Source organism: Nannobrachium achirus (genome assembly GCF_963921795.1).
Source record: "Nannobrachium achirus genome assembly, chromosome: 19".
Lineage (NCBI taxonomy): Eukaryota > Metazoa > Chordata > Actinopteri > Myctophiformes > Myctophidae > Nannobrachium > Nannobrachium achirus.
In genome coordinates, this window is record NC_137826.1 from 48,140,378 (window position 1) to 48,146,907 (window position 6,530).

General features: G+C 41.9%; 1 pseudogene across 1 annotated transcript; it reads right to left on the reverse strand.

The window, feature by feature from the left end:
• Positions 1 to 3,206: 3,206 nt before the first annotated feature.
• On the reverse strand, positions 3,207 to 6,530 carry LOC308304891 (zinc-binding protein A33-like; annotated as a pseudogene). The gene is made up of 2 exons: positions 6,470 to 6,530; positions 3,207 to 4,199 (listed from the first exon to the last, which is right to left on the reverse strand). The product of its transcript is annotated as a zinc-binding protein A33-like (transcript).

Below are 6,530 nucleotides of genomic sequence, written 5' to 3' on the forward strand. Positions count from 1 at the left end.
TAGCCGCAAATTGCAACACTAGATTGTTTTATAATCGGATGAATCTAGGGTTGCAATACCTCCCATAGGCAGCCAATGCATCAAAACAGTTTTTTGCTATCTGATTGTAATAAACAACTTCAAATTCACCTATATTGGAGCTCTATGGAAAGCTCGGAGTATCCTCTTTCTATCGGCAAAGAGTTTGTTTCATAAAACTCCACCGTAGACATGTTATGAGCTACTTTCTGTCAAAAAATCTGAGCAGACCTGGTTTATTTTCTAAGTGTTGAACTTCGGAAGCGCTCGTCTTCTATTACGCAGCGTCCCGCTGCCTCCTGCATTATGTGACATTTAGAACCAGCTGGTACACAGGACCGCTGAGTGACTTCCCACAAACGCTTCCAAACTCCAGCACTTAGAAAGAATAATCCCCTGAAGCCAATTTCTTGATAGAAAGTAGCTCCTAACATGTCTACGGTGGATTTTTATGAAACAAACACTTTGCAGATAGAAAGAGGATACTCCAAGCTTTCCATACAGCCCCAATATTGGTGAGTTTGACGCCGTTTAATACAATCAGATAGCAAAAAAAATGTTTTGATGCATTGGCTGCCTATGGGAGGTATTGCAACCCTAGATTCATCCGATTAAAATAAAATCTAGTGTTGCAATTTGCGGCTAAGCTTTGGTAGCAGGTCCTGAAGCACACTATCCAAATCACCACAACATTGTTAAAGGTCCCACTGATTCCTTTAATGTATGTATTTCATATACAGTATAAAGCCATAGATCACTCCTATGCCCTCCTGAAATATAAGTGAAATCATCACAGCCATTCTAGGGCTAAAGTTGTCAGATAGCGTTCATACTCACTCAGAAACCTGTTGAAATCTCTCCCACACGCTTCTCCTCCAGGCTAGTGTGTTGACCAGCCACAGTCCATCTGGTAGTATTAATGTTAGCTGGTTATGGTAGACATACTGAGTGACAACCCAGCTCCAAACACACAGACATGCTGATATATCCACACTGATATGTGTTATCCCTGGTTCTTCATTTGGTGACAACATTTAACAGATTATTAAAAACAACTCTGTTTTCACCTGTTTCTCTCACTCACAGACTGTTTCTCTTCCTGCTTCTTTCAGCCCCACCCCCTCTTACACCTGCTAGGTTGTCTAGAGTTGATTGACACCTGGATACCCAATGTATAAAAGATAGGTATAAACACATATCTGACCAAGTAGCTGCATATCTGCCCCCTAGTGGACCTGGTGCTTTAGACAACTAGTTAGTGCAGCTGTCAGTGAAATGACAAACCTCTTGTCTTTGATGTTTGATGATCTCAAGGTTAAAGGAGTAGTTCGCCCCCAAAATGACTTTTTTTCTATTGATTACTCATGCCATGGGGACTAGAGTTCAATAATATTTTTTGGTTTTTGTCACATTCCTAGGACAAAAATTTGATTCGAGTAAATTTACCCCCATTGATTCTGGATGGGGACCCGTTTCGAAACGGGTCCCCATCCGGAACGCTGAGGGAACTTGAGCATGGACCCTAGTTCACCCCCAAAATGACCTTTTTTCTATTGATTGGTCACGCCACGGAACGAATGGGTGTACATTTATTGGTATCACATTTTTGTCTTAGGAATGCGACAAAAAACTAAAACCTTTTTGAACTCTAGTCTCCATGGCGTGACCAATCGGGTCCATGCTCAAGTTCCCTCAGCCCTATGTTCCCTCAATGTTAACCACTATGCCTAACCCTAACCCTAACCTTAACCTCAGTGAGGGAACATAGGGTCGTGGGAACATAGGCATTAAGAGATCAAACACTCTGACTACATTTAAAGTGTAATTAATATGAAAATAATAATACTAGTAGATTGTAATGTAACAGATAGGCTAAAATATCCTGCGCTCCATTTATGTTAAGTTAGTAAATCAATAATTATGCTCATTTCCAATGCTAGCACTTTTGACTCACTGATGAAGTATATTAAAGTATAGTGTAGGTAGTGTATCAAGATGACAGATATGCCACTTTAAAAAGGCCAAATTAAACACATGGGACACTTTATTAGAACACGCTACGGCCTCAGTAGTCAACCACTCAAATTATGTTATTTCACGATGCCTCTCATTGGGATTGCATTGGCAGCTGCAGTACTTTGAAATAATTTGTAGTTTTTGAAATATTTGATAATGATATGATAGTTACCTACTCATCCCGCGAGGGAAATTCAGGTATCGCAGCCCAACCCAGCTGCTTTTTTTTATCAGCTTTAACCCAGCTGAACTCAACCCAGTGATGCCCACAAGGAGCGCAAGGGGGAAGGGGAGCAGTGATAGCCAAAGCAGGGAATCGTACCTGCGACCTCTGGGGCCTCCGGAGTCCTAGGTGTGGACACTAACCACTCAGCCACCACTGCTCTTAAAGTGCCCAATGCATTGTCAATGACATTTGCCTTTTAAAGGAGAGAAAAAACAAGCCATCAGTGTCAATTGCTCAGATGCAGAGGTGCTGGGATTTGATCCCATGATCTGCTGGTGAGTTAAGAGCTTTTCTAACAGAGATTCCATAACTAGAATGTGTGTGCGCCCAATGCATTGATAAAGACATTTTGAGTCACCCATCTATATGTTTGCATAGAAAATTCCAAAACAGTGCATCACTGAACTATGAGAAGACTGGGGATTGAACATGGCACCTCTGAGCCGAAGAACTACTAATTAAACCACTACACCACCTCTCAGGCTCTCTTGATACATGTCTCTTATTTAAGTTTGTTTCTGACAGGTAGTAAAGTGGTCTCAGGCTGGATTAACCATTGGGCCGGTGGGGCCGTTGCCAGGGGCCCTTGGCTCTCAGGGGCCCTTGAGGACACTGGGCCACGTGGTCATTGACAATTTACTATTAAATGTATACGTTAATTAAATATCAAATATGTGGGCCCACAGGTGCTTTCTTAGCCCACAGATGATCATCATGGCATACAATCCGAGCTGCACGTCGGGAGGGAGGGGGGGTTATGGTGGAGGGTGGGGGGGGCCTAAAAGATTATCGGCCAGGGGCCCTCGAGGGGGTTAATCCGTCCCTGGGCCTATGAGCTTAAACTTGATCATTATTCAACTATTTAATAATGTCATCATAAAGATGGGGTGTTTCAAACAAACACACAAACAAACACACAGACACACACACACACACCCTACTGCCGTCACTGTAACATCACAGAGACAGATGTCTCTACTTGACAGACTTTGACATCAATGGTAGAGAATCCAGTACAGAAAAAAGGGAAGAGTTTCTCAGTGAAAGTGTGTTTATGAGTGTAGATGTGAGTCATGTCTTCAGGGTCGTAGAAGGACACCTCCCCCCCTGTCATAGTCCAGCTGGATCCTCTGAGGATTCTTCTGGACTGCGATGGGTTTATCATCATGCCCATTACTGTACTTCCCATCCTCCAGACCTAAACGCCATACTCTAGGTTCTGGTGTAGCAGGTCTCTCTCCCTTCCTGTCAAAGGACTCTTTTACCAAACCTATAGCCCATCTGGGATGGTTTCCCACTTCCACCTCCCAGCTGTGTTTTCCTGAACTGAAACCCTCTGAACCCAGAACACTGGTATAATAAGTGAACCTCTCTGGGTTGTCAGGAAGCTGCTGATATGTGTCTGTCCGTCTCACACTGGTCAGGTCTTCAGACAGACGGAGACAGGGGCCTGCTGTGTTTGGGTCCAGAATGATAGGAGTGAACTTGACCTTTTCCTTCATCTTCTCCCAGACTCTGTAGGTCAGGTTTCCCAGGTGTTTGGAGTCGTCTATCATCACTCCTGACAACAGCTGTGGTTTTGACACTGGACACTGGACTCTGTGACGAATGGATTTCTGCAGCTCTTGTGCTAAAGCAGAGATCTTGTCTGAGAGAGACAAGATCTTCCTCTAAATGTTCTCCATCTCTCTGTTGACAGTCTCTGCCTTCTTCTTCTCTTCCTCCCTCAGAGCTTCCAGTCTGGTCTTCTCTTCGTCTCTCAGGAACTGGTGGAGCTTTTCAATCTCTGCTCTGATCTGCTTCTCTGTGGTCTCCACCTTCTCCTTATTGTGTTCAATCACAAGGTTGTATGTCTGTTGAAACTGTTTGTATTTGTTCCTGGTGTCCTTTAGAGACTTGAGGTCAGACTGCAGTTGGTTCTTCAGGTTGACTGCTTGTTCTGTAGGAAGGAAGATAAAATCATACAATCATAAAGAACAAAGTTTGATTTGAAGGAGGATATATATATATATATATATATATATATATATATATATATATATATATATATACACCCCGGGGTGATATATTGTGCGGGTCCAGGCCTTCTGGTATGTCCACCAGACTTTGCGTGTCAAATGTGGTGGAAGTATATCGGGTTAGCAATGGTGTCCGGCAGGGAGGAATTGTGTCTCCAATTTCATTTAACTTTTATACAGTATGGATGACTTGTCTGCTCAACTGAGAGGCTGTAATACTGGTTGCATGGTCGGTGAAACACTTGTGAACCACCTGATGTATGCAGATGACCTGGTGGTCCTCAGTCCCAGTAGTGCTGGTTTACAGCAGCTCCTGGACATTTTATATGTATGGTGTGTAACATGACATCAAATACAATGCCAGCAAAAGTGCTGTTTTAATAAGTAGAACTAAAGAGGACAAGCATCTTAAATTTCCTGTGTTCAAATTATCAGACAATAGTCTTGAAATCTGGAATAGAATCAAATATCTTAGTCACTTTCTTACTGATCAAATGATGATGTTATCTACACACAGTGTCGAAAGTTGTATGCTCAAGCAGACACTATTGCTCGTAAGTTCAGTCCTCGATTGTAACACGTCATAATTGTGAAATGCACGTCATCTCGGGGACTGCCCATAAGTCCGAAGGTTCATTAGTCCGAAGGTTCATTAGTCCGAATTTAGTTAAGGTTACTGAGGTTAGGGTGAACCTTCGGACTAATGAACCTTCGGACCAATGCCATGGCACCCGTTATCTCTTGATTGGTCAATGCCATCATGACGTCATCAGTATGTGACCAGTGCTGTAATGAACGTGCCCAGGAAGTATGAAGTAATTTGCCATACAGGCTAGACTGAGATATAGCAGGCAATATTGTTTTTGGTCAGCTGTCATTCAATCACAGTGTATTCTAAATCAGATTAGGGTGGTTCATTGTTGTACAATTCCATAAATCAACCATGGAATTCACTCAACCTCTCAAACTGGTACATCTGTTAATATTTAATAAATTCCTATGTTTGATACAGTATTGTATAACACCCTTGTTGTGAAAATGTGTAACAATTAGTCCCCTGTGGTCTTAAAATGTAACATCGGAACAGCGTTCACTTTCGGTTTAATAACCCGTGACCTGTTTTATCAATTGAAAAAGTGGCTAAAGACATTTGCCTAAAACATATTACATATGTAGGTAAAAGGATTAGAGTAAAAAAGTTAAACGTGAAGAACTTTACTTTGAGCCAGCTCTCCCCTCAGGGGCGAATATATGTATTTTTTAAGCGAACATTTGTAACTAAAACTTTGCTTCTAGGGGTTCCCTGGAACTGAATATTTTGAGATGGGGGTCCGTGGCCAAATACATATCATTTTTAGGATCCTTAAGGTTTGAGCACCACTGACAGAAATATAGGTTTTTAAAAAAACCTTAGAAGGATTGAAATATTCAAAGACTTGCACTAATCTTCACAATTTTTCAAAAATAGCAGATCTACAAGCTTGCAGTGCGGCACTCGGTGCCGCGCTGTGATCTTGTATATCTGCTATTTTTCAATAGTTAAAGCACAAAATACCTGTACTCAAATTAGTAATAATGCGCACCCAGTCTAAAAGGGTTAAACCCCCTCCCCCTAAGAACATTCATGGGGGGCCCACAGTGAATCCTTGTACCCATGGCCCAGAATTTGGTGCCACCTACACCCGTCTCCCCTACTATATATTTTACATTTTCGTAATGATTTTTATTGCCTGTTGTGTTTCTTTTATGGCTATTCCTTGTACTCTATGAACGTGAGTCCGCTAATTAAGATTGAATTGAATTGAATAAATCAGTGGTTCTCAAACTTGTTCATGTCAAGGACCCCAAATGGTTATGTATTTGGCCGGGGACCCCCATCTGAAACTAGCCCAGTAAACGACAGGGCGGTTTACGAGGCTAATCTGAAACTGTTTTGTGCTGAGGACAATTTTTTTTATATCCAACTTAATAAATTGATGAAGTGGATTAAATAGCCGTGATGCTATTTTAACTATACTTTGGATGGGGACCCCCTGGCACCCTCCTAAGTACCCCTGGGGATCCCCAGACCTCAACTTGAGAACCACTGGTCTATACGATATAAAATCTCTGACTCTATTCTTTGTAATTATAATCAAACAAACCAAACATCACTGCCTACACAAAGTCCTCCATTAAGGTAAAAACGTACCCAGATCCTTGGTAATATTGTTGCAGTCGATCTCTTTCATAATCTTCAGTGTAACTTCCAT